The following is a 25,503-nucleotide window of genomic DNA, read 5'->3' on the forward strand; positions in this document are numbered from 1 at the left end:
TTGATGAATACTATAATGATTTCTTTACCTTTGGGTAGATATCCAGTACTGAGATTGCAGGATAAATGGCAGTCCTGTCATGATTTCTCTGAGGAATCTCCATACTGTTTTCCAAAGAGGTTGAACTAATTTACCTCCCCACCAACAATATGTAAGTGTTCCCTTTTTTTCACATCCATGCCAACATATGTTATTTTTTGACTTTTTAGTGATAGCCAGTCTGACTGGTGTCGGATGGTATCTCATTGAGGCAACCGGTATTTTCCATTTGTATTTCACTTCCCTGCTCCTTGTCCTGCTGTTCCAGACAGATCTCCTTGCTTCTTCGAGTTCATGTCCCGAACGTCCTGGCTGTGCATGCCCACGCTCGGGTGTGCATGTTAGGAAGCAGCTAGAAGGGCTCCACTTCCTCTCAGTGACCTTAAGTCCAGTTGCCAAGACCTCCTGGGACTCCACAAATGGGTCGATGATACAAGACATGCTTCCCTCTGCCCCTAGACCTACTGGAGAGGACCAAAATACCCCACCCGCTAACCAATTTGCAAAATGGAGTTTGCCGTCTGAAGCAGAGGTCAACGTCTTCGACATCGATACAGAAAGCTGGAACAGTGAGGCCATGCCCTGCACTGCCTCTCCTTCCCTCCCCAGACCCACATCCATTTTTACTCACCCCTTGGTTTTATCAGGTAAGACCAACCACAGACACTGCTCAAGGAGGTCCCACAAAACCTATGGGACATTCCCCACCATCCTATGGGTACAATTCACCTTGGAGCCATCTCTCTTCGAGGACTGGGCTTATTTCCCCCAAACATGTTTCCACTCTGTATTTCAGCAGCCCTGATTTGTGCAAATGGTTTGCTCACAGCCATCAAAGAAGCACCATCCTTTTGTTAGGGGAAGCACCTGGTGCCCACTATGTGACTTCGTCCACTTGAGCTTCTCACCACTCAGGGTGAGAGGGTAGGGTGGCATTTCAGAAAAACATCAGGAAAGGGAGACTTGGAATCAGAGAATGGAAGTACAGAAAGGAATTAAAACATCACCTTCTCCAATTCTCTATGCCACACGTGGGGAAACTGAGGCACGGGGCAAAGAAGAAAGAAGCACTTGGGTTTACACATGGTAAACTCCCCTGCGGCCCATCCCTGCCTCACCACATGGCCCTGCCTTACAGTACATTCAGGCGTGCGGGTCCATCCATGCTCCAGACACACCCAGAGCAGGCCCCACCTGCAGGGGCACTCGCCGTCTCCCTCACAGCTGACCAGGCTCTACCACAGACCCTCGGCTGGGCCTAGATCAGAAACCTGGAGGCGAACAAGCTCCCATCTCCATAACACACACAGTTGGGGGGACTGCAATGCTTCCTCCCCATACCCGGCCCCTAAACTTACTCTTATTTCCATCTCTTACTGTGGCCCTGCGTGTCCTCTTTCCTAGTTCTTCCCCTGTTAACTACCATCCTACTCCCTGCCATGGAGCCTTCTAGAACCCTGGTTCTATGACGTCATGATGATGATGACGATGACAACGATAGTGGCAATCATTTATTAAGCCCTGCCCTGGCCTAAGGCACCACATGGGTCATTTCTTCCAGGTTCCAACTCAATTCTGCTTTGCCACATGGTAACACAATCCTATCATGGAAGCACCATCATTACCGCCATCGCAGGGGAAGCCCAAAAAGGTGACGTATCTCGCTCAATCTCACGCAGAAAAGCCAGGATTCAGGCCTGCGAGCTCTTCCACTTCAGTCACCCTTGCCCAGCAGTGTCCCAGAATAGTGTTGTCACCACAGGGTGGGAGGGACGGGTCTCAGAACTCTTAACATCCCCATGTCCTCCCCTCAACCACAGCCGCCTTTGCTCCCAGTCTTCAGACGCCGGGTTTTCTTCCCAGAGACCTGCAGGAAAGTGACGCCAGCCCCCTGCCCCTTGCATCAGTCCCTCCTGGCAGCTCCTCCGTCCCACACAGCCCAGAACCCACACTGCTTCATAAGAACACACTGGCCTCAGCTGGGCACTCAGTTATTCTACATTTCTTCCTTGTCCTTAAACCTACAGAGATTGTACCCTGCTCGCCCCTCCTGCTCCCACGTGACTGAGAGCTAATGGTAAGAATTTCTCCACTGTGTAGCACTGCATATGGGCCCCCATCTCCGCTGCGCCCTGGGTCCCTCCATCAGGGCTCTCCGCCTCTGTTTTCAGCTTCCTCTTTTGTTCCTCCCAGTGCTCTTATGACCTCATCCTTCCACCTCCAAATTCAGCGACATTCATGGAGACACCTTCCTGCCTGTCTCACCAACCACTGAAGACCAACCTTCCCTCCTTGCTCTTCCCTGTCACCCACGGTCCTCTATCTCCTCCACTCTGTTCTCCCCATCACCACCAGCTAAAGCACTCCTACCATAAACCAACAAACTAACCACTCTTAACGTGATGAGCTCCTCCCTCTCACTCAGTCCATCATCAGTGACCTTCCCCTAGGCAGATCTCATGGACACCCACTCCTCAGTCCTTGTGTGGCTGAACATAGCTGCTGTGTTCATCACCACTGAACACTCCTGTCATCTTGAAACTATCTACCCGCTTGGCCTCGGGTTTTCTTCCTTCCTCCATGACCACTCCAGCTCAGCTCCACCCAGGACTTCCTCATTCTTGACCTGTCCCTGGTTGGTGGTGGTCCCCAGGCTTCCACTGACAATCTGCCCCATTTCCCCCGCCATAGCTTTACCTATCACTCCAGGTGCTAACCCAAGCTCTTCCCACAGATCTCAGGCTTAGCTCCAAACTGGCTGGACATCTCCAGTTGTCTTTAGTAAAGAATATGCTCATGACAATGGCCCACAATCTTGCTTCCCAGGGTGATTTGACAGTGTGGTTTCGGATTACAGCCTGGCTTCCTGGGGTGATCCATCACAAGAATAAAGTGTTGATAATGCCAATGGGTACATTTCCAGGTCAGGGCGGTTGTGTTTCTCTCAGCAAATGAATGGGTCGTTTCCCCAGCACCTGAAGGTGGTGAGAGTTGGTCTCAGCTCTGATAACCCAGGCTCTGCCAAAGGTGTGACCTTGGGCTTTGGGGGAGTGAACAGAGTCAGTGATACAGTGTGGTGGTGTCCATCTGTCCTTGCTCAAAGCCGATCTCTACCTGCACCTGTTCTGAATCTGAGTTCTGCATTAAGAGAGCAGTTGAGTGTTGATGTATGGACAGAGCCAGCCCCCAGCTCTTCTGGACTCACTATTTGCAGGCAACTTATGGGCATGCTTGAGCCATAGGATCATTGCACCCCAGTGCACAGGGCAGGGTCCCCATCCATATTCACCCCACTAGACATGAGGTAGCCCTTACAGTGTGCAGTGTCACAACCTGGGGGAGTGGTGGTAGGCAGCCACTGGGAAGAAGCACCCTCTTCAAGCAGGTTTGATGTTGCTTCAACTCTCAAATCCTCCTCAAGGTTTAATGTTGCTTCAACTCTCAAAACTGCTGCCGATGATTTACAAGGTCCTGAATGGGAAATGACACACAGCACATGCGTCTGATGGCAGCACCTCCTGGATACTCCATCTGGACTTGAAAATGCAGAAGGAACAGTAGGAGGAAGTCTAACCAGGAAGCTGTCGTTCAGATGCCCCCTCTGTCACTCACTCACTGCGTGACCTTGGGACAGTGACCAGTTCTTCTGAACCTCAGGATGCTTATCTATGAGACATTTACCACAATCCCACCCTGCCTCCTCACCGGTTAGACTCAATGCTCTGCTGTGGTTACCCTCAGAGCTGTCACGAGTGAGCCCAGAGGATGACAGAGCCAGCAGGGGTGGTGTCTTCGCAATCCTCACGCTGGCTGTCCCGACGTGGTCCCCTCTGCTGCTCCCCCTTTCCACGGCCGGCTCCTTCTCATCCAACAGGCTTCAGCCCAGGAGTCACCGCCTCAGAGTGGACTTCCCGCCACTCACCCCAGTGTAGCCACCAACTCAAGGCACTTTCTAAATGATACCTCTGCTCTGTTTTTCGAAGAAAGTCTCAAACTTACCTTCCAGGGAAACTGACCAAACCAAGGAGTCCTGACCGTAAGTCCCTGCTGGAGCCAAGATCAGGGAATTCCTACACAAATCAGATGACGTGGCCTCTTCTTTGAGCCTCTCTCCAATGCTAGTCTTCTAGTCATCACCAACTAGAAGTTTTTTAATTTATGTATTATACTGCTTACTTGCTATCTGGTGGTCTGCAAGGTATAGATGTATCTTAGTCACTGAAGTAGAACCTGCCTGGCTCACAGTAGGTCCTCAATAGACATTGACTGAATAGCTAATGAGGGGATGATTGAGCGGACATCCCTGCCTGAGGCTGGGACACCCGGGCTTGATAGATCCTGGTTCCCAGGTCTCAGTGCATCTGCCTCTCATCGCCTCCTTTGCCAGTCACTTCCTCAATGATGGAAAGAGTCGAAGTTCTCCTGCTGGATGCATTTTCCCTGAATTTGGGGAACCCAAGACAGTGTCAAGCCTACAGTGAGCTCTGAGCCCCTTCAGGAGAGCCAACTCTGGATACAGCCCCCCAGGTACCCCTATGAATTTTCCCCTATAAAAAATGAGAAATCTGTAGCTGGGTGCAGTGGCTCATGTCTGTAATCCCAGCACTTTGGGAGGCCGAAGTGGATGGATCACTTGAGGTCACGAGTTCAAAACTAGCCTAGCAAACATGGCAAAACCCCATCTCTACTAAAAATACAAAAATTAGCCAGCTATGGTGGCACATACCTATAATCCCAGCTACTCAGGAGGCTGAGGGACAAGAATCGCTTGAACCTGGGAGGCAGAGGTTGCAGTGAGCTGAGATTGCACCCCTGCAGCTGCTACACTCCAGCCTGGGTGACAGAGAAAAACTCTGTCTCAAAAAAAGGAAGAATCTTCCATTGTAAACATGACCAGACCTTACTCATGAAAGAAGTTCCTTTTGATGCCTTCTTAGAGCAGTGTGCTCAACCACCAAACAGAGCTGGGACTTCTGTCCTTCCGAAGCCACTCCCGTAGAGCAGAGACAGGCACCTGTCTCTGCATAAGCCCTTCTTTCTCTGTAGTATTTTCCCAAAACAGGTGAGGAAACAGGGATCTGTCCTGTTATTTGACCTGTGCGATGACTCCTATCCGTGTCTGGTATCATCACTCCCATCTCCGAACATTCCACAGCAGTGACTGCTGCCCAGACCTCCGGCTAGATGGGAGCCCTGACCGTCTGTTCTCTGTGCACCTGGTCAGCTGCTCTTCACTTGGATTGCAGCCTCTTGAGGGACTCAGCTTGCAACACCTCACATCAAGTAGACCAACGAGCCACCTTGTTTGGCTGAAATATAAGTTCGTTCTGCAATTTGGCCATCGGAGGAGGGTAAGAAAGAAGATAGACAGAAAAACAGACGAAATGGAAGGAAAAAGACACGCACCCAGGAGCAGAGAAAAGACACAGGAAAAAGAAAAAAAAAAACTAGTTTAAGGGAGAGGGGGAAATGAATCATACATAAGGGAGAGGGGGAAATGAAGCAAAAGAAGATTAAGGGGAGAAATTCTCTAAGATCTTTCAAAAACTAACTGCTGTCTATAAAGGAGTGACGGGACATGAGGTGAGGATTATACGGTGCTGTCCACTTGGCACAAAGGGTGCAAAGTCTTAACAACCCCCTGCCACCTGCACCTCCCACTGCGCCATGCTGTGAGCTACAAGAGGCTCCATTCCAGCTCAAAAGATGCTGCAAGCTCAGAAGTAGAAAATTTGTCCTCAGATGCAACAACAGTTGTCAGAGCAATGTTACCCTGGGTCGTGAAGAACCCAGGTCTGCATGGAAGAAACCTGGGCTGCCCCAGTCCCTGGCCAAAGGTTTGCCAAGCACCCTCAGAAGACCCGCAATTGTCAGGGAAAGTGAACTTGGTCCCCCGCCCCCCAAATCCCTGCCTGTTCTCATTGCTTCATAGTCCAGTGCAGTCCCCGACCCAGACCCAGGCCTCCCGAGAAGCCAGTGAGGTGAAGTCATTCGAGGGAGCCTCATCCCTGATGGGTGGGCACAGGCCCTGTCTGACTTGCCCAACTCATATCACTCAGAAATCGGAGGAGGTGGTACTTGGGGGGCAGTAGAATGAGGCTCCAAGAAGTCACTGTCGTCTCCGTGGGCCACGCCAGAGTTCAAGACCAGATCATCGCTCCCATGGCCAAGGGATCTCTGGAAGGTCCCCTTTGCCACCAAGAGCCTGCCCTTGTCTGCCTGTTTGGAAAGGAGTTTTCCTAAACACAGCCTCCTCCATCAGGAAGTTTGAATGTATAAACAGCGACTCTTATTCAGAAAAGCAGCGACGAGCAGTTTTATATAAAAGTTACATCTCCATTTAAGAAAGAATATATAATTCCACATTCCACTGTCCCTCGAACTTTATTCCCGTTTATGTAGATCTTAATACAGTTATATAGTCGCGGGGCTAACGTCCCCTCCGGATGGTAATGAGGTCCTCTCGAACCCGTTAGCTGCTATAAAGTATGCAGAAGTTAAATGCACAGATAGAAAAAAATTTGTCTCAATTTTATACTTCTGCAAAATGGTAATTTTGTACTTAAAATGTACAAGATGGATGTTCAGAAATATAGGCTGATAGCCTAAATTATATTTGGTCATAATTTATGTAGTACAGTCCCAAAGAGATACAAAAAGGCAGAGCATAATTTATCTGCTGGAATCAGCGATAGCTTTGCTAAAACTCCCATTTATTCCATCCCCCATAGTTTTAAGCAGGCTTCGTCCTCAGGGCTCACTCTATTTAAGTTTTCCATACTGCTGTTTGATCACATATTGTACTCTATAATTTGCCTATCATCTGAAGCAAATTTAGGTCTCAGAAGTTATGATCTCTACATAGCAACCACTTTATTTGGTAAATGCAAAATATTTATAGCAATATAAAAACCAGATGAAAATAAAATTCCTATAATCATTGGAACGTACACACTTTATCATTGGGGCTCATAAGACCATTAGAGTAAGACTAGTATGTTGCCTAATACAATTACCTTTGGACGCTCACTCAAATTTGCTGATGCTTGGGAACCGGAAAAACTTTTTCTCCAGCATCCCTTCCATCTTGCCAATGGTTGAAAAAAAAAAAAAAAAAAAAACATCTGGGCACGGGCTCCAGAGAGAATTACCCCAGAGGAAATGAGTTGAAAAGCGAGAGTCAGATGAGTCATCACTGTGCCTCAGATGTGGAAAGGAATTTCCAAGTAAAAACACACTGCTTGGCAACGGCACTGCCCTGGATGGGTTCACCCCTTACCTTCCAGGGAAACTGACCAAACGAAGCAACGCCGACCCTAAGTCCCTCCTGGAGACAAGATCAGTGAATTCTTACACGAATCAGATGATGTGGCCTCTTCTTTGAGCCTCTCTCCAATGCTAGTCTTCTCACACCTCTAACTTCTTTGTATATGTGCGTGTGCTTCCAAAATTGTTACTTGGAGATGTTCAGGCTGGAACCTACAACATAACACAGTCCATCAACAGCTCCTTTGAAAAGCAATGAGCTCTTCAAAACAGAGTGGAGAGAGAAAACAGTGAAGGGCCAGGCCCCAATCTGAAATGTGCACTTGAAAACCTGAGGGAATAACGTTACTATGCACATTCACATACACTTGTTGAGTGTCTGTTCTCTGCAAGCACTGTCTAGGGCAGAATGCTATTAGGACAGAATGCTGTTCAAATATGTGTTCAGGTGACTTCCACTTATGCATAGGACCCTGCCCTAGGTTCTCTCCAGTCCTCAAAAAAAAAAAAAAAAAAAACAAAAAAAAAACAAAAAAAAAACCCTGCACAGTAGGGCATATACATTACCAGTATTCAAAGGACGAAATTGGCCAGGAGCGGTGGCTCACACCTGCAATCCCAACACTTTGGAAAGCCAAGGCAGGCGGATCACCTGAGGTCAGGAGTTCGAGACCAGCCTGGCCAACATGGTGAAACTCTGTCTCTACTAAAAATACAAAAATTAGCCAGGCATCATGGCACATGCCTGTAATCCCAGCTACTGGAGAGGTTGAGGCAGGAGGATAGCTTGAACCCGGGAGGCTGAGGTTGCAGTGAGCTGAGATCACACCACTGCACTCCAGCCTGAGCAACAGAGGGAGACCTCATCTCAAAAAAAAAAAAAAAAAAAGGAGGAAACTGAGGCTGGGAGAGGTCAATGGTAGAGGAGAGAGTGACACCCAGGACTGATACCATTCAAGCCAGCTGTATCTGACACCAAACAAGTCCCCTGTTGTACTTTTCTGTATGCCAACACAGAACGCCAAGCTTCCCGAGGTGCCTATGCTGGGATATTGCTTCTCTATCCTCAGACCTCTCTCCGCCCACCTCAACCCCCTTCCATCCAGCCCTCAAGGTTGCCTTCAGCTGAGTGAAGATGAAATAAAACCCCAGCTGCATCTCTCTGATAAAAACTTCAACTGAAGCCTCATATATTTTGTAGATACTAAAGATCTCATGGCTCTTTGAAGACGAGTGTTGTATTAATCATTGTGGTTGCTCAGATTATTTCCTCGTTTTTAACATTGCTCAAGCCCTCTACCACAGAGCCACCATTCCTGTATCCAGGGTAGTGAGACCCTCAGAGATATCCTAGATTCCTCTGGATAGCCACTTCCTCCTTCCTTGCAACTTACCTCCAGCTCCAGCTCCCTAAGTCTAAGGAGTCTAAGGGAATCTCCCCATTTTTAACTTTTTTACCCAAAACATGCTTAAGCAGAAATCACCTGAACGCATATTTGAATAGCATTCTGTTCTAATCCAAATATTATTCTACAAGGTACATTTTAAAGTCTGTTTTTTCATATATCACACTGGAGGGAGAGAGAGAGAGAGAGAGAGAGAGAGAATATAACTCAAACTGAATCTGTAAAAAAAAAAAAAATCATAGGGCAAAGAAAATACCTTGGTCTAATTTTTCTCCTGATTCTATAATTATTTCAAAGCCAAATACAGGTTCCTAAAGTATCAGAGTGGAAAGCAGCCCTAATGCACCAGAACAGCTCATTTCACAATTGGGGAAACTGAGGCTCATAAGAGAAGTCATACATATACCAGTAAGGAGAACAGTTAGGTCTCTATTTGGGTCTTGCTTGGTAATATGTGAACAATGTGTCTGTTCTCAAAAGGCAGTAACTATTGCAATCAGTTGGGAACTCAAGAATAGCTGACATATGGGACCGTCCATGACTTGTCGCCAGTCCCCTTCTAGCCTGTGGGCAGGGAGATAGGTTTCATTTGCCTGTTGTCTGCTCATCAGCACTCATCCCCATGCAGGGGTAGAGGAAGCAAGAGGGTATGTTGACTTTTATCAAGAGCCTGCACGCTGGGCATTTAGTTTGAGCTTTCTCCCTCTACCTTCAGGCAATTGTATGCATGGCTCCAATGTGCAGGTGAGGCTCAGTCAAGGGCACTCATTTTCCTAAGGACACACACAACAGAGCCCAATAATTGATAATACTACTGTAGAGGTTACTTCAGAGGAAGGAACTATTAATGTTACCTTGGGGAGTAGGAAACAACATTCTAGTTGAATCTTCTAGGACGGGATGGTATTTGCATGCAGAGGACAATTTGTGGGCAGAGGTGCTAAGGTCCCAGTAAATATTTAGGATGGTATTTGCGCACAGAGGACAATTTGTGTGCAGAGCTCCTAAGACCCCAGTAAATATTTCCTCCATGTTCACAGTCCAGGGAGGGAGAAAATGTGCAAAGGCCCTGAAGAGAGAAGCTTTAAAACCCCACAGGAAGCTCTTTCCAAGTATTTTGCAAAGGGGATGGTTGTTCATCCCCTTCTTAGGAAATCATTCAACCTAGCCCGGCCTGCCAGCCACCCTGCAGCCAGGAGCTCTGATGTGTGCTATTATATAGAGTGCAGGAATGTGAAAGGCACCACATAAAATCAAATTCTCTTCTATTTTAAGTTGAGTGGTGCACCAGTTCAGCTTTAAAACCTAATTTCTTAAAAGTTTCAAAGGGGAAAAAAATGTTCCTTTGCAATTGGAATCGAGTCCACATAAATTAGCAGGCGAGCTCTGCGTATCCATCTTTCCGAACTTTCCTGGATTGTTCATTTTAATCAAGCGGCCCACATTCTTGACTTTTCATCCTTCACTGCCCAGAATGATGCACTGCGGCTACTGATGACACGCAAATGTTAATTTTGTTCAAGTTCAAACATCATCCAAAAAGGGCCTATTTTAAAGACTGCTTTGCAAACACCAGCTGAAAATGAGGATGAACGGAATCAAACACCGCCAAGAAATTCAGAGGAGGAAAAGCTGTGGTCTTACGGAAACTCACAAGTTTTTTTGTCTCTAGATCCTCAACCTCTCCAAGGCTGAGAGTAGAATCCTTGATGTCTAGAGCTGGAAGGGAAATCAGATTTCACCCCGGCCCTGCCCAAGGTCATTCAGTGTGGTAGGGAAGGGACGAGATAATTCAACTCTCCTCCTGGGTAAAGGAGCCTTCATAAAATGTGAAACCAGTGAAACCATGCATTTCAAGTCTTTCTGTCATTTAGTCGGTTTTGGGAACAGCAGGATACATCACACACACACACACATACACACACACACACACACACACACACACACAGGCACACAACAGGCTTATTTTAGAGCTCTGGCTCACCCCTTAACCAACTACCCTTCCCTCTATTCCATCTCCTCCAGTACCGGATGTCACTATTGCCCAGGGAGGGCACAAGAGTGACCGTTGTTCAGAGGTGCGTCAACGGGAATTGTGTACTTAAATAAGGGGAAATCAGCCAAGTTCCTATTTCTTCAGAGCTGAAATTGTCTGAGACTTGGCAGCCGCTTGTTTGCCTTTGCACCCAATGAAGCTGCACAAGAAAAGGACATCATGTATATGAGTCACTACCGCATCCCCCTGGAGCCTAAAACAGGGCCTTGGTGCCTCGTGAGCACCCAGTGAATATTTCTGAACAAATGAAGAAATGAAATCACTCTGGTCTATTTTTCACCAGGATCCTTCAAAGCAGGACCGTACTATGGAAGGTCTCAGCATAGAGGTTAGAGATCGGAGGGTCCCTAAGACACTGAGTGCCATCTCACAGCAACATGGCCCTAGAGAATAAATCCATCTGAAAGCCGTGGTCCCAGGGATCTCAATGGCCTTGCCTCTAGAACACCAGCCACATGTAAACAAGCCATCAGCAGTGACAAGGACCAGTTTCCGTGGCCCATCGGACTAAACTGTTCACAGTGGAGGCCCATCTTTTGAAAGAACAGAAGAGACACTTCCACTGCAACGTCAAGAAAAAAATGACTGTCGCTATTCCCTGAGCGATAACAGCCGCTCTTGAAATGCAGGACATGTTTCATTTGGCTTATAATAATTGTGTACTGTCTTTTAACCCTCAAAGTGTTAAGTATTGTCATATCCTCTGGGGATGAAAAGATCTGGGGTTAACAACTTTCTCTTTTAAAAATTCATAAAGGTGCAAATAAACAGCATTGCATCCAGTGGCTATGCATTGCAAGAAGCCAAGGGAGAAAGAGGAAAAAAAGAGACGACAACAACAACATTACCCCCCACAGGATACTTGGCAATTAACTGCAGCTATGTCAGCAATTTTTTGAAAAATTTCCTAAACATGGAGAAGACTCATCCTCACCATATGAAAAACAAAGCTACTGCAGTGACTCTCCCATGCATTACAATGTGTGTGTCTTACTTCTTAACCAAGCCGCTAATCACGCAAATTATTGCAACTAATTACATTTGAAGGTCTAATTAATTCTTTCAGTACCACATCATTTAGTACGCATTCACAACACAGCACCTGTTTTGAAAATCCTTGCAGTTAATTTGTTTATAAACAAACACTATTTGCATAAAATGTTTAATGAATGGTTTAACAGTTAGTACAATACTCCAGTTTTGTCTTCGTAGATCTGAGGTCATCAAAGGCCACGATAAATTAATTTTAAACTATACAAATTAATTTAAATAGAATGTGTGAATTTCTCATTAATAAAGAAAACATTTTCAACATGTTAATTAATATCTCTGTAACAGGCTAATTACTTCCTGCACAACAAGTACATCTTACAAGCAAACCTGAAAGATTTGGGGGGCAAAGGGGTGGGGCCTGTTTTAAAACTGCAAAACAAAAAGTGCAAATCAGAAAAAGCACACGCAGCCCGATTATACTGGAGAATTCACCACTTAGGACAGGCAAACCAAGAAAAGAAGCTATTGCCTTATGTTACAAATACAACACATTTTAGTCATCGAGAATGGGACGGTTGAAAACCGTTTCTATCACAGGTGCAGTTACGCTGCAAAGATGGTTAGATGATGTCTGCCTTCTGGTAGAAAGACACAATTAATGAAAATATTAGTTCTCAGAGTAAAGATCTCTCCTTTGAATGTAGGGCATATTAGCTGTGTTTGTAACCCAATGGTAAATACGGATTTCATTAAACAAATCTGCATCTTCACACCAGTGTCTGAGGCTCAGCCATCATCATTCTCCCCGTGGCAAACCATGGAAAGACACTTCATGTAGAAACTAAAGAGGAACAACATTATAGCCCAACATCAAGCACAGCCCTTGCAAAAGCCGTCACTGAGATATGTTCACCCTTAAGTTTGTTTCTGATTTGCAAGCATTTTCACATTTGATAAGCACCTGTTGTAAATTTACATCCACGCAGGAAGTATTCTTATGCTAGGGAGCTGAGAATTGTAAAGCATGTTTATACTCTTACCCTTGTGTGGTGTTGCCCCTTAATGCACAGGCTGATAAAATGACTAGCTACACAGGACCCAGAGGGATGTGCCGCTCCACCTGGTTCCCGCCGCATCTGCCCCCAAGGAGCCACTAGTCCCTTCCTCCTGGAACAGGTTTTGTCAGCACTGATCAACAAGCACTTGGTTTTTGTTTTAAGTTTGTTAATTTGGAGAGGACGTGGAGAGACGGGGGAACAAGGAGGGGAGAGAGAGAGAGAAGGGAGAGAGAGAGAAGGGAGAGAGAGAGAGAGTGTGTGTGTGTGTGTTCAGGGTGTGGGGTAGAACGACAGAAAGACAAAAGGAAGCGCAAATACAAACTTCCCAACACTTGTCTGGGACCTGCCAATGTATTTCCAAGAAAACAATGGAAAAATAGTAGGAGTTCCATCCTGATAGCACCAGGGGAAAAGAAGAATTTGCCCAACCTCTGATTGGACCCAGATTTCCAGGATGGTGCTGCTCCTCGTTACAAAACACTTGGCCACCTGGCCCCTTGGTCCTGATATTTCCTTGGAGGTGTATATAGAATAAGATTATCCCAAGCACCCTGCCCCCAAACTACCCCGGTGAACCCAGTACGGTGTGAAAATCCCTTTGCTTTACTCTTTTGCCAGATAAATGCCAGCCAGCATCCCTGTCTCTGGGGCCCTGGAGAGGCCTTCAACACACCTGGTCTCACTGCCCTGTGGCTTCAACAAAGAGGCTGAGCATCTCCTATAACCCTCGAGGTCCATGAATGACGTAGCAGAATGATGGATTTCAGAAAAGGCAGGTGCTTCCCACTCTTTACATTTTTTTTTTTTTATTCTTTCCAAGTTTCCCATCAACAGCCCTGCAGTAAAAATCCAGGGCTTCAGAGACAAACATTTCATGAGTACAGACTGTGATGAGGAAAAGCAAGCCTTCCCTCTCTATCTATCAGGACCCTGGTGCTTTGCTCTTAAAATGAAAAAAAAAAAAAAAAACAGTGATAACGGTTGGCACAGGACTCAGGACTACAGGCCGTTTCCGTGTTGACTTCTTTTGGCAAAGATACCCAGGACAGCCGTGTGAGGAGTTACTCCGGGTTTCGGCCCATAGCCAGCTAGGAGAAATGAGGTTCAAGGGGCAGAGGGTAAACTCCTCAGCAGAGACAGAACGGGGCAGGAGGAGGGCAGGAGGCGGGTGACTGTCAGAGAAAATGCCTCCATCCCAGAACAAGCAGAAACAGGCACACCCCTCTGAAATAGAAAAGTCAGAAAGCCTTGCAACATAGATGCAACTCAGGGACTTCCCCTTGCAGCCAGCAGCCAAGGCAGCTTCTAGGCACAGCGTGGCTGTATTTAAGCCCAACTTGGTCCCTAACTTCTCTCCAAAGCCGGTCAAGGTGCCCCACCCGAAGCATCCAGATGACAGGCTCCTGCCTCCCCTCTTGCACGAAATCATTCCCGGATGTAGAGCCTGGCTTCTTCTCTCTCCCCATTAAAAATCACCAGCGTTTCGCAAATAAAGGCGATCACCATGTGAAAAATTATCTTTTAAAATGGAGTTTAATTTGCATATAAGGAACGAGAGATTTATGACAAGCAACATCGTCCAGTACTGCATCTGCCTAGTATCAGTCGTAATTTAGATTGTTTGTGACTGATCTTAAATTCTAAAGCTTGGAGAAGATGAAGTACTCTGTTGCTGTATTATTGTCAGGAGTCTAAGACTTACCAGAGATTTATTAGTAATCTTATCACAAACATGTCTCAAGTTTTTGCTTTTAATATGTGCCAAGCTCCTCTGAGGAATTTTCCTCACTGCAATTATATTCCTCAATGCCTGCATTCTGAAGCTGAGTTGATTTCCTTCCCAAAATAAAGCGACCTATCATTACACCACAGCCGCTCTTGTACATTTTTCCTCTGCTACTTAATAATCAATGTATTCATCATTAAAATCTGAGCCCTGAAGCAATGGTTTTTAGCATATTCTAATGACTAGCGACTTGCAAATTACAATGACCTTTCATGTACATTCTGAAAGCACCTTGTTCTAATGTGTACTGTATTTATAGTTTGCCAATACAAACTAGCCAAAGATTGGATAATTACTGTAATCTATTAGCTCGATTGCTTTCCCTGCTCATTTATAGCATGTGCCACGCAGGCCATTTTCAAAAACTGGCCTATCTTTCATCTCCCGCAAGCTCAGAAAGTAAGGGATACTTCATCTTCACAATATACACACTTACTAATGTCTGAAGAGCAGCCCCATCTCAGCTCAAGGAGGTTTCAAAAATAAAGAACCTTCTTTCCTATTAGTGTCATAATGCTATTTGTGACTGACAAAAAACACCGCTCCGAGAGTGTAAACTTTCGTTGAAGAATGTCAAGGCCAGTCCCATTTTCTGCCCATTACTCTGACCTCCAAATAGCATTTAATAAGATCTGCTTTGAAAGAAAAAGATAAAGGCACTTCCCTTAAACAAGAAACAATTTTTTTGTTATAAATAAATGTTTCAAGTGAAGAATTAAACTTTTTCTTTTCTTCTTTTTCTTTTTCTTTTTTTTTTTTTTTTTAAGCACACTGCTGTTACAACTCCAGTACCGATAAGGAAGCTGCGTGTGGAAGTATGAGCTCGGGTCGCCTTCTGACCCTCTGTGACGGTCTATTTCAGGCAGTTATGGATAGATAACATTACAGACACTGGTAATTAAAACAACACTAATTTTGTCTCTGTGGCCACGCTTTGTTGTTAGAAGCCATCTATCATGGCCTTCACGCATCACACAATGAGAAGACATTTGTCTACGTACATTGTGCTTGGTCAACTGTTTTACGGATCTCCCCGCGTACCTGGACACCCAGGCACTTTTAAAGACGTACTGCCTTCATTTCTACTCTATTACTCTGATTAATAAAACATTTTGCATGCTTCGTCAAAACACCCTGCAAGCTTTTCACCACATATATTCATGGGGGGAAAGCAATGTTAATTTCTTTCCCTTTCAGAAGGAAACTAACAACAACAACAAAAGAAATTCTCTTTTGGATTGGAAGAGAGAAAGAAAAATTCAAATATGGAAATACTTGTCTTCCCTGTACAACAGAGTCCAGCCTAATGAAAAGCATAATATTAAAACACACACACAATGCCGAGCATCTCCTTTAAGGCTACACGTATTTTTGACTATATGTATCGTTAGTTCTTTTCTGTACATTCACTTGCTTGATTTATGGACACTCAATTTCACTTCACCTTTTATTACAAGATCTACAGTTACATTAAGAGTAATAGCAAGTCAAATGTTTTTATATTTGAGCAATTAAAAAAAAAAAAAAGAAAAGAAAAGATCTTTTCCATAGGCCCTTATAGGAAATTAGAGGTAGCCAAAATGCAAGATGACTCGCTTAGTTCTGTTACAATCAACTAAAAAGAAACTATAATGGTGCATTTCAAGGCATCTTTAACAAGTGACACAAACAAGAGAAGAAACAGACAGGACCATTTAACTTCAAACTCCACCGAAGAGAGCCGAATTGTAAGCTTCCTATAGCAAGTCCGGCTGGCGGCTATGTGGCAGTCTTCATTTCTCAGCGGAAAAGCCACTCCCTTGAGACTCTCCAGGCACCCCCAACTGCATTTTTTATCAAGTGTCTAAAAGGTAGGAGTTGTTAGAATTCTTTTCTCTATTCACAGATGATCACAGTCCTTTTTTCCCCTTTAGCTTGCAGACGCACATGTAGTTTCAAATATTAGCTAGAACTCCAGCCCTCACCAGCCCCTAATTGCTCTCTCAGGGAAGGTATCATAAACGCAGGTATGGCTGACACAGATGTAGCTTCAACTTTATGCAGGCAGGAATGCTACATCAAAGCTATTTGCAAAGTGACATAACTAGTTATTTAAAAGAACATTTTTATTATATTCCTTGGAATTTGCATTCTTCTAGAAACCAAGTGTATTTTTTAATGCAGCCACAGAAATGTTGGGGCAATTGACCATTCATGATGTCTGCAAAGGAAAGGCATCTAAATATTTTTCAAGCCACTTTAATAAATTTGAGTGCGTCTGTCTGTCACTACATGTAACCTGATTATTTAAATAAGTTAATATTAGCACGTCTCTTTTGCCAGCTGCTGTAAGCAGTCGGCTGCTGTCATTAAGCAAAAAGGCCGAGACAATGTGAGTTTATCTGGTCCTACCTGCATTTCTACTCGTCGCTCGACTGAAACAAATGGGAAAGAAAAACTTACTGACTTTTGGCGAACTACAAAGGTTAACTCTATTCATCATGGAGAAACTGATGCTAAGTGCTTTCTGTCTGTCCATATATTTTAAAGATTTAGAAGGAACCTGGTAGCGTTCTTAGGAGACAGAAGACAGGAGTGTTCATCTTCGCCATATGCAGAGTGTCTCTTGCAGTTTTCTCTTTACCTCACTGGCACTGCCTGAAATCCTTCTTAGATCATAGAGTTTTGGAAACAAGGTTATTTTTCAATGAGTTAAAAAGCCAAAGCTTTTCTTTCTTAGGATCTTTAACTCTTTTAAGGTAAGTGGCAGGGTTTGAAGGAGTTAACCCTTTGAGGAGAAGGAGCTCAATAGCTTGCAATGATAAGAAGAGAATTCTCATCACCCAGGTTGCAATAAAACGTGCCTCTCCCAACACCAGTAAAGCCCACCCTGGAGATTTCTAGCGACTGCTGGAAGGCAGTGGAAGGTAAACCCAGAGGAAACACAAGATAAAGGCAACCAGGTGGCCTGGTTCTTAAATCTTAAAGCAACAGTTCCAAAGTTGAGAGCCCGCATTGCAATCTATTGCACAGCCTGACAGGAGAAGGGACGAGGAAGTTCAGAACCTGGCAATTGGAGTGTTTCCCAGCGCCGGGTCCCACCGTGCATCGCACCGAACAAGAAATCTTTTTCACTTTCTATAACTCATTTGCATGAATTTACTTTTTTGCCTTAAGAGGTTGTTGTAATGTGTGTTAAAACACACAGTGCAATTTTATCTCCATAATATCACAAAAGAAATATTATGTTAGTATAAAGTTAAAAAAAATGCTGCGAGATCTTGCAGCACGGCGAACGGCAAAGCGTTGCTCAAAAGCGCCACCCAAAGGCAGGAGGGGTGTAACGGCATTCAGGGAGGGATCGTTTTTGTTAATTTCAGCAATCCGAATGTAAAAAATGACAGCGCCACGCAAGTTGACGGAGGCTTTTGATTGAATTGACTGATTGCCTCAGCTGCACCTGCGGAAAATTGATGACAATGCTGTCTAAACCATTCATTAGGATTTGAAACTTCACGCAGATGAATGCTGGATTCATAAATTTGCTAGACATGTGTTGTAGATAATATGACAAAGCACTGTTTTCAAATGAACATTTCTTTGACCTAATTTTATCAAAATCATGCAAAGGAATGAAAGAACATTTGTACCCGAAATCTTTGGAACAGCTGCAACTTAGGTCTGTCTCTCCATCTCTCCCTCTCTCTTTCTCTCTCTCTTTACCTTGTCTTTCAAATAAATTTAAATGAACTATATTGTTTGAAATATATCTTCTAGTTTATTTACATTATTTGTTAGAATGGCAAAACATTTATTTTTACTTATTATGAACAATGTTACTCTCTGCCAGATGAAGGAAAATCATTTTGAGATTTTTTTTCAAGCTCCAAATTTGCTAAATTGAACACAAGTGGTAAGTAGATTTTTTTCAAATAATATTAATAACGCGATCTCCACAGACATGTTGGGGGGAACCGTTTCAGTACCAACTGGACATGCATTCTGTGAGAATTGGACTTCTTGCAGGCTTTGAAGGGAAAAGAAATCCCTGTAAAATATTGACGCTTTTGGTCAAAAATGGCGAAACCAGGAAAAACTGACATCTGTGTACATTGTATATAAGATTTCTGACTTGCTCTCGATTTTAATGTATCAAAACACTATCAATATTGAATGAAGCTTTCTCTGTGTGTCCAAGAAAGAAAAACAAGATGTCTGAGAAGGGGAAGGGAGCACCGTTTTCATACCTGGCTTGGCTTAGCTGCACGAGAGAAGAAAAGGCCGTGGCTGAATCCATCTCCAGGAGCAGCTGTCCCCCTGCACCGTTTGAATTGCGAGGAAAGAGTTACATTTTTAGAAAAGAATACCTGGTATTTAAGAATTCGAATTTCTCAAATTTCTCAATGTGGAAATAGATCTCACTTCTACAACAAGGACCCTCTGCTTAGTACTTGGACTCCCCCCCAAAAAAACAAAATGAATATTTATTAACGTAAGAAGAACCTGGCGCAGGTCGGCCCATGCATCCCAATCTGCCAAAACGCTTCCAAATCTCTTCCCTGGCATTTAAAAGAAATCTATTTTTATACATTCTCATGAATTTGGGTTTTACTACCAGTAAGGTAATTTCTGATTAGGCATCTTGGGTTTATCTCTCTCTCTCTCTTTTTTATCTCTTTTCCTAAAGAATCCCAGAAAATATACCTGAGGTGCTTGCATTAACCCCACACCTGGATAGAGAGAAACTGCAGGTGTGAACGGCAAGGCTAATAGACTTGAGTTTTGCCACGCAATTTTTTTTTTTTTTTGACCATTCTAACAGTTACTTTGAACTGGAAAACATTATTCCAACAATCCAAACAAGGCTCTTTAAGAGTGCTATGCCCAAGCTGCTACAGATACAAAATTATCAAGTAGATATGTGAAAACCCCTAAATGCAGAACAATCTGGGTTGGCTTCTAATTGCTATGTTTCATTTTCTAATGGGGAAAATGTGTAAAACAAATAACTGGGTATTGGGAGCTCTGAGCAGTAAAAGCAGAACATTCTTGTATTTCAGTAAATCATATAACTCTACAGATGGGTTTGGAAAGCCTGAAGCCCCAACCACCTTTCCGACTATTTGGATCCAGCGTTTGCTTCGAATTCCACGCAATATGCTTAAAACAAGTTCCCTGTTTGTCTTGGATGGCCTTTGCAATGAGAACCCCAGGCCTGCAAGACCTCGGAGATTCATTGACCTCACCAGCCCACCCACAAAGAAAGATACGTGGATACTCCCTGTATTGCCCAGCCCTGGCTACAATGGCAGGGAGGAGCAGGGAAACAGCCTCCCATCAAAGATGTTACAATCTGGTCAATGTACACTGGGGTAGGACATGCAGGGAGTCAAATATACATCAATTTCTGGCAACGCACAGCAAGAGGGACATCAACTCAAGGTTAATTCTTAGCTCTTACAGAACGGGAGGGACTTGGACATAGTTAAGCAGCAAAAGCTTTGGGGGAGGAGGTGGCAGAGGGTGCGTAGGGCAGAGATGTGTATATATGTGAGCCTCCAGGGATGCACACTGTGCCTGGCTCTTCCTCCCTTGGTTACTACCCTTTCTGTTCTTCTGGTAGGGTTCAGCCAGGAATACACAAGCGTGGGCCAAGGAGCACCCAGCCTTCCTGTGCTCACCCACGCATATGTCCTGCCTGACCTGGGCAGTCACCTGAGTTTTTAGCCCTTGGAGATGCACCTGCCACCCTCTATTCTGACACCTTTGTAGGAACAAGCCTTTAGTCTCAACACTGAGAAAAAGAAAAAAAAGCCTTTCTTCCAAGAGCTTCAGCTAAGAATCATTTCATTCATCCTAGGCATTCTGGTAATTTCCTTTTTCCAGTTCCATGTTCTCAGAAACGCTGCATGATAGGCATATTTAAGGAAACTACCGTTCTCTCACCCTAACCTCTTAGGCCAGAGGGGCTTTTGTTCCCTTATCCTGTGTATCCCCTCAAAACTCACTCAAAATCTTCTTCTTGTGTGGTCAGAATGGAGATCCTTTTGAGCTTGTTATGAGACAGGATCTGTCCTCACTGGGGTCTCAGATGCTAAATTAATTTTTATTTCTCTTTAGACACAATGAACAGAAACCAGAGCTTTTGAATACAGATTTCCAGTAAAACCAAAACCAGTCTGGGTCAAATGCACCTTTCCAGTGACCACTATCTCAGCAACAACCTGCCAGCTGTCAATCGAAGTTCAACTTCCGGGAACGTCAGCCCCCGCTTCTGAGAGGGGCAAAGTCCTGGCACTAACAGCACCTGCAGCGGGGTCCAGGTATGGCTGCTTCATGGAGAAGGCAGGAAAAGAAGAGTGTGCACACAGTCTCAGGATGGCAAGGCATTGTGCCATCTCAGGATGGCAAGGCATTGATAACGAAGGCATTGTGGCCTTCTGACAGGCACTGCTGCCCACTGACAGGTATGTGACAGTACCTCCAGCTCAAACCACGGTTAGGTCTCAGAGACCCTTAAGAAAATGGTGTTCCAGGCCAGGCGTGGTGGCTCATGCCTGTAATCCCAGCACTTTGGGGGACTGAGGGGGGCGGATTACTTGTCGGGAGTTCGAGACCAGCCTGGTCAACACGGCGAAACTGCATCTCTACTAAAAATACAAAAATTAGCCAGGCATGATGGCGAGAGCCTGTAGTCCCAGCTACTCAGGTGGCTGAGGCGAGAGAATCACTTGAACCCAGGAGGTGGAGGTTGCAATGAGCCAAGATCATGCCACTGTACTCCAGCCTGGGTAATAGAGTGAGACTCCATCCCAAAAAAACAAAAAATGGTGTTCCAATCAATCAATGTGTAACATTGTATAAGTAACACTGTGTTCCAGGGTCAGATCTGGCAGTTGTGTTGGACAGACAACACAGGTAGAGGAGAGAGAAAAGAAAGGAAGAGGTTCAGGCCAGGCGTGGTGCCTCATGCCTGTAATCCCAGTGCTTTGGGAGGCTTAGGTGGGAGGAATGCTTGAGGCCAAGAGTGTGAGACCAGCCTGGGCAATATAGTGAGAACCTGTGTCTCCAAAAAATAAAAAATGAAAATAGCCCGGCGTGGTGATGCACGCCTGTAGTCCCAGCTACTTGGGAGGCTGAGACGGGAGAATCACTTGAACCCAGGAGGTTGAGGCTGCAATGAGATATGATCACGTGCCACTGTATTCCAGCCTGGATGACAGAGGGAGACCCTATAGAAAGAAAGAAAAAAAGAGAGAAAGGAGAGAAAGCTGGGGGGAGAGAGGAAAGAAAGAGAGAGAGAGAAGGAGGAAAGGAAAGGAAGGGAAGGGAAGGGGAGGGGAGGGGAGGGGAGGGGAGGGGAGGGAAGGGAAGGGAAGGGAAGGGAAGGGAAGGGAAGGGAAGAGAAGAGAAGAGAAGAGAAGAGAAGAGAAGAGAAGAGAAGAGAAGAGAAGAGAAGAGAAGAGAAGGGAGGAGGAGGAGGAGAAGAAAAAGAAGGAGGAGGAGGAGGAGGAGAGGAAGAGGAAGAGAAAGGAAGGAAGGGCACAGTGGCCCACGCCTGTAATCCCAGCACTTTGGGGGCCCGAGACAGGCAGATCATGAGGTCAAGAGATCAAGACCACCCTGGCCAACATGGTGAAACCCCGCCTCTACTAAAAATACAAAAACTAGCTAGGCGCAGTGGCAGGTGCCTGTAGTCCCAGCTACTTGGGAGACTGAGGCAGGAGAATCGCTTGAACCCTGGAGGTGGAGGTTACAGTGAGCCGAGATCACACCACTCCACTCCAGACTGGTGACAGAGTGAGACTCCGTCTCAAAAAGAGAGAAAGAGAGAGAAGAAATGAAAACAAAAGAAAAGGAAAGAAAGAGGTTCAACAGGCAGAGTATCCTTAAAAACCTCACCCAGCCCCTCCTTCATTTAGGTAAGAAAATGGCTGAGAAGTGGCAGAGTCAAAGTTCCAATGCAGGCCCATGGGCCCTCTTGGTTCACCTCCTCCAGCCCAGGCTTCTAAAACTACCTCCCATACCTGCTGTATTGCAGCAGCCATGCTAATTTAGCAACTTCCCATCCCAGATACATAGAGAAGACGGAACCAGTTCACCATGAATCTATCCACCCAGGCATTTAGACACAAAGATGAAAATGAGACAGGCCCTGTCCTCAAGAAACTCCTAGTCCAACAGAGGAAGGGGGAGGGTGTGGGTAAACAGGGCCATTGAGCTCTGTCCCAGCAGTGGGGACAGCCTTGCACGGCGCCACCCTCACTCCTGCAGCAACTTCCCTTGTGCCAGACAAGAAGAGAGTGAATGGAGACCCCCACCTTAGCTTTCTTGGCCTGGGGCTCCATCCTGCTGTGCCTAGCAAGAACACAAAACACAGACACATACCAATAGATACACCTATCTTACCACTACTGGGGGAGAAAGAAAAGAAAAACTAACTCACTGGGAACTGCAGCAGGGTGAGAGCCCAGACCTCGGCAAGTCCCGGTTTGGGAGGCGACAGCATCTTTAAATGGCACAGGAATGTGCTCCTAGCTGAGGCAGGTGCGTGGATTCAACACTCAACCCCAGCTGTCGCAGAGTGCGAGGAAGCTACGCAGTAAGCCCCTTACACATCAACCTCTGACGACTGGTTCTTCTGCACCTGGTGGTCCTTCTAGACGTCTAGGAGGATCGTGTTCTCAGGAGAGGACTTGCATGTATGCTGAAGAGCACTGCCCCAGCGGGTCGCGTGCAAGATTCCACCTTCGAGCGACGTAGCTGACACTCTGCAGCCCACTTGTCACTTGTAACCAACCTCAGTGGGTCACGCAGTGAGGGGAGGCAAGGCTGCATAAAGCAGTGGCTGAACCATCCCAGAAAACAAGGATCACAGGCCCCCAGTGACACCAATGTTGCAGAAGCACCTGCAGTGGCAAGTCAGATGTCCACCAGGGCCAGGCAGATAACAAGGAGTTGGGGGTCTGCACAGGCCTGGGGAGTGTCTGCACCATCCAGAGAAATCAATTGCTCTGCACAGTGGTAAGGACCCAGTGTTCCCAGCACTTCCAAACATTTGAATGAAGCCAGAATTCCAGATAATTATGTGAAATCTCCAATTACTAAATACTGGCGACAAATTCAAATTTTTTTCAAATAATCTGAGAACCAAGCAAAATACATCTGTGGGTAGACTGGGCCCCCCAGATATTCATTGTGTGAACGACCCTGGGAAAAGCCCTTCCTCCAAGGACCCTGGACACTCACACAAACCATTAAATTCCTCTCCTTCCTCCCAAGCCAAGCATCACGCCATTCAACAGACAGGACTAGCAAGCTCAGGCCAAGGTCACTGTGTCCCGAGCAGTGTGGGCTAGGGGACCTTTTGCACGATGTTTTCCCTTGGGCTGTGGGACCAGGTCATCTGGCCAGAGAGTAAAGTCTTTACTAGTAGAAGTGACCCTCTGAGCTTGTGACATTGAGTCCCCTGCCTCCGGGCAGAGTCCCCCAGGCATCCGTGCGGGGCTGCCCGAGAAGCTGGACCAGCTCTGACTCAGCCAGCGGGAAGTTCCACAGCCTCCCAGGTCAGAAAGGCTTGCAGGAGATTCACTTAAATGCGACGGATTTCTGCTCGCTGGTTCTCCGTGGAAGGGGGAAGAATTACCCCCTGGCCATTAGGGAATCAGCCTTTCACAGCAGCAGAGCGTGTGTGACCTGGGTGATTTACATTTCAGTTTTTGTCAACGTGTGCTTTCATCAGACTATTCTTTTTATACATTGCATACATATATATTTATAAACAGATACTAAGTAGACATAGATATATATTTAGGCATGTGCATTTATTTTTATGTTTTTTTATCTCATAGCTCCTTGCTAATGCATATAGACTGAGTCCAATATGATAGTTAAAATGTCACATTCCTGCAAATGGATTTCCAGATATTGAAATGTGATCACTGAGGCTCAGTGGGAATCCCTTTGCTCTCAAATTCCCTGATTCAATGCCTTCTGATTTCAACAGAAAAGCAAGAGGCTCCAGGCACCCCCCCATTCAGGGGCTGCCACGAAAGCACCCGCAAATCCTTCATGAAAGGGGAGACATGGACATATTCCTTTTTTATTCTCTGACAGGTATCTGTTTGCGTGCACATCCTTGAGTGCTTGCATCTCGTGTATTCGAAAATCCTGTTTAAGAATGCAAAGGTCCATATAGTGTCATTAAAACAAATGAGTATAACCCTTTGGTCATCTAGGTGAAAGCATTTTGTTGTGTTGTTTTTTTTTTTTTCAAATTGCTATTGCTATATATAAATGTAACGTATAGCAATAACCGTAGAAAGATACTGTGCCCTTGTGTATGGATAATTAAAATAGGAACATCTCTGGACTAAATTAAAATGTGTAAAAACCAAATCCTTATAGCATCCATGAAATTACAGAAGCTACAAGTGAATCACTAGCCCAGGGACGAAGCATTTCTCTCATTACTTCATGAACCTCTTCCATGATCACAGTTTTACATTTTCACAAATCTACATGGTTCTTTTTATGTCACTAAATATCTCAGCTCACTTTTACTGCCCTCCTTATAGATATGCGAGTTGGTAACAGCATGCAAACAGTCTCCAATCATTTAAGAGAAACCAACGCTTTCAGTGCTTTTGATGACACTTATTACTACAAATTATGAACTAAAAAACTGAGCAGGATATAAGGAGATAAATTACATCTTTAGAACATAAAGGGGGAAAAAGGCATATTTTTCAGTATCAGAAAATCAAAACCCACAGGTCCTAATCTATGAATTAAGAAGACCTGAATACCTGAGAACGTGTACACAGATTTTTGCCCTAACCCATGACCTGCTCAACTGTGTAACTCCCCTCGACAGAAAGATCCTGATTTGCCCTTTTCTCCTCTGTACTTTGAACATAA

At 45.2% G+C, this 25,503-nt stretch overlaps 1 long non-coding RNA gene across 1 annotated transcript; it reads left to right on the forward strand.

Moving 5' to 3' along the window:
* The first annotated feature begins 1,544 nt into the window (after window positions 1-1,544).
* Window positions 1,545-24,821, forward strand: LOC135968673 (uncharacterized). Its single transcript, XR_010583609.1, has 5 exons — window positions 1,545-1,690; window positions 12,831-12,936; window positions 13,437-13,590; window positions 20,704-20,928; window positions 24,700-24,821. It is a non-coding gene; the product is annotated as an uncharacterized lncRNA (long non-coding RNA).
* The last annotated feature ends 682 nt before the right edge of the window (window positions 24,822-25,503 follow it).

This window comes from Macaca fascicularis, chromosome 19, assembly GCF_037993035.2.
Source record: "Macaca fascicularis isolate 582-1 chromosome 19, T2T-MFA8v1.1".
NCBI lineage: Eukaryota > Metazoa > Chordata > Mammalia > Primates > Cercopithecidae > Macaca > Macaca fascicularis.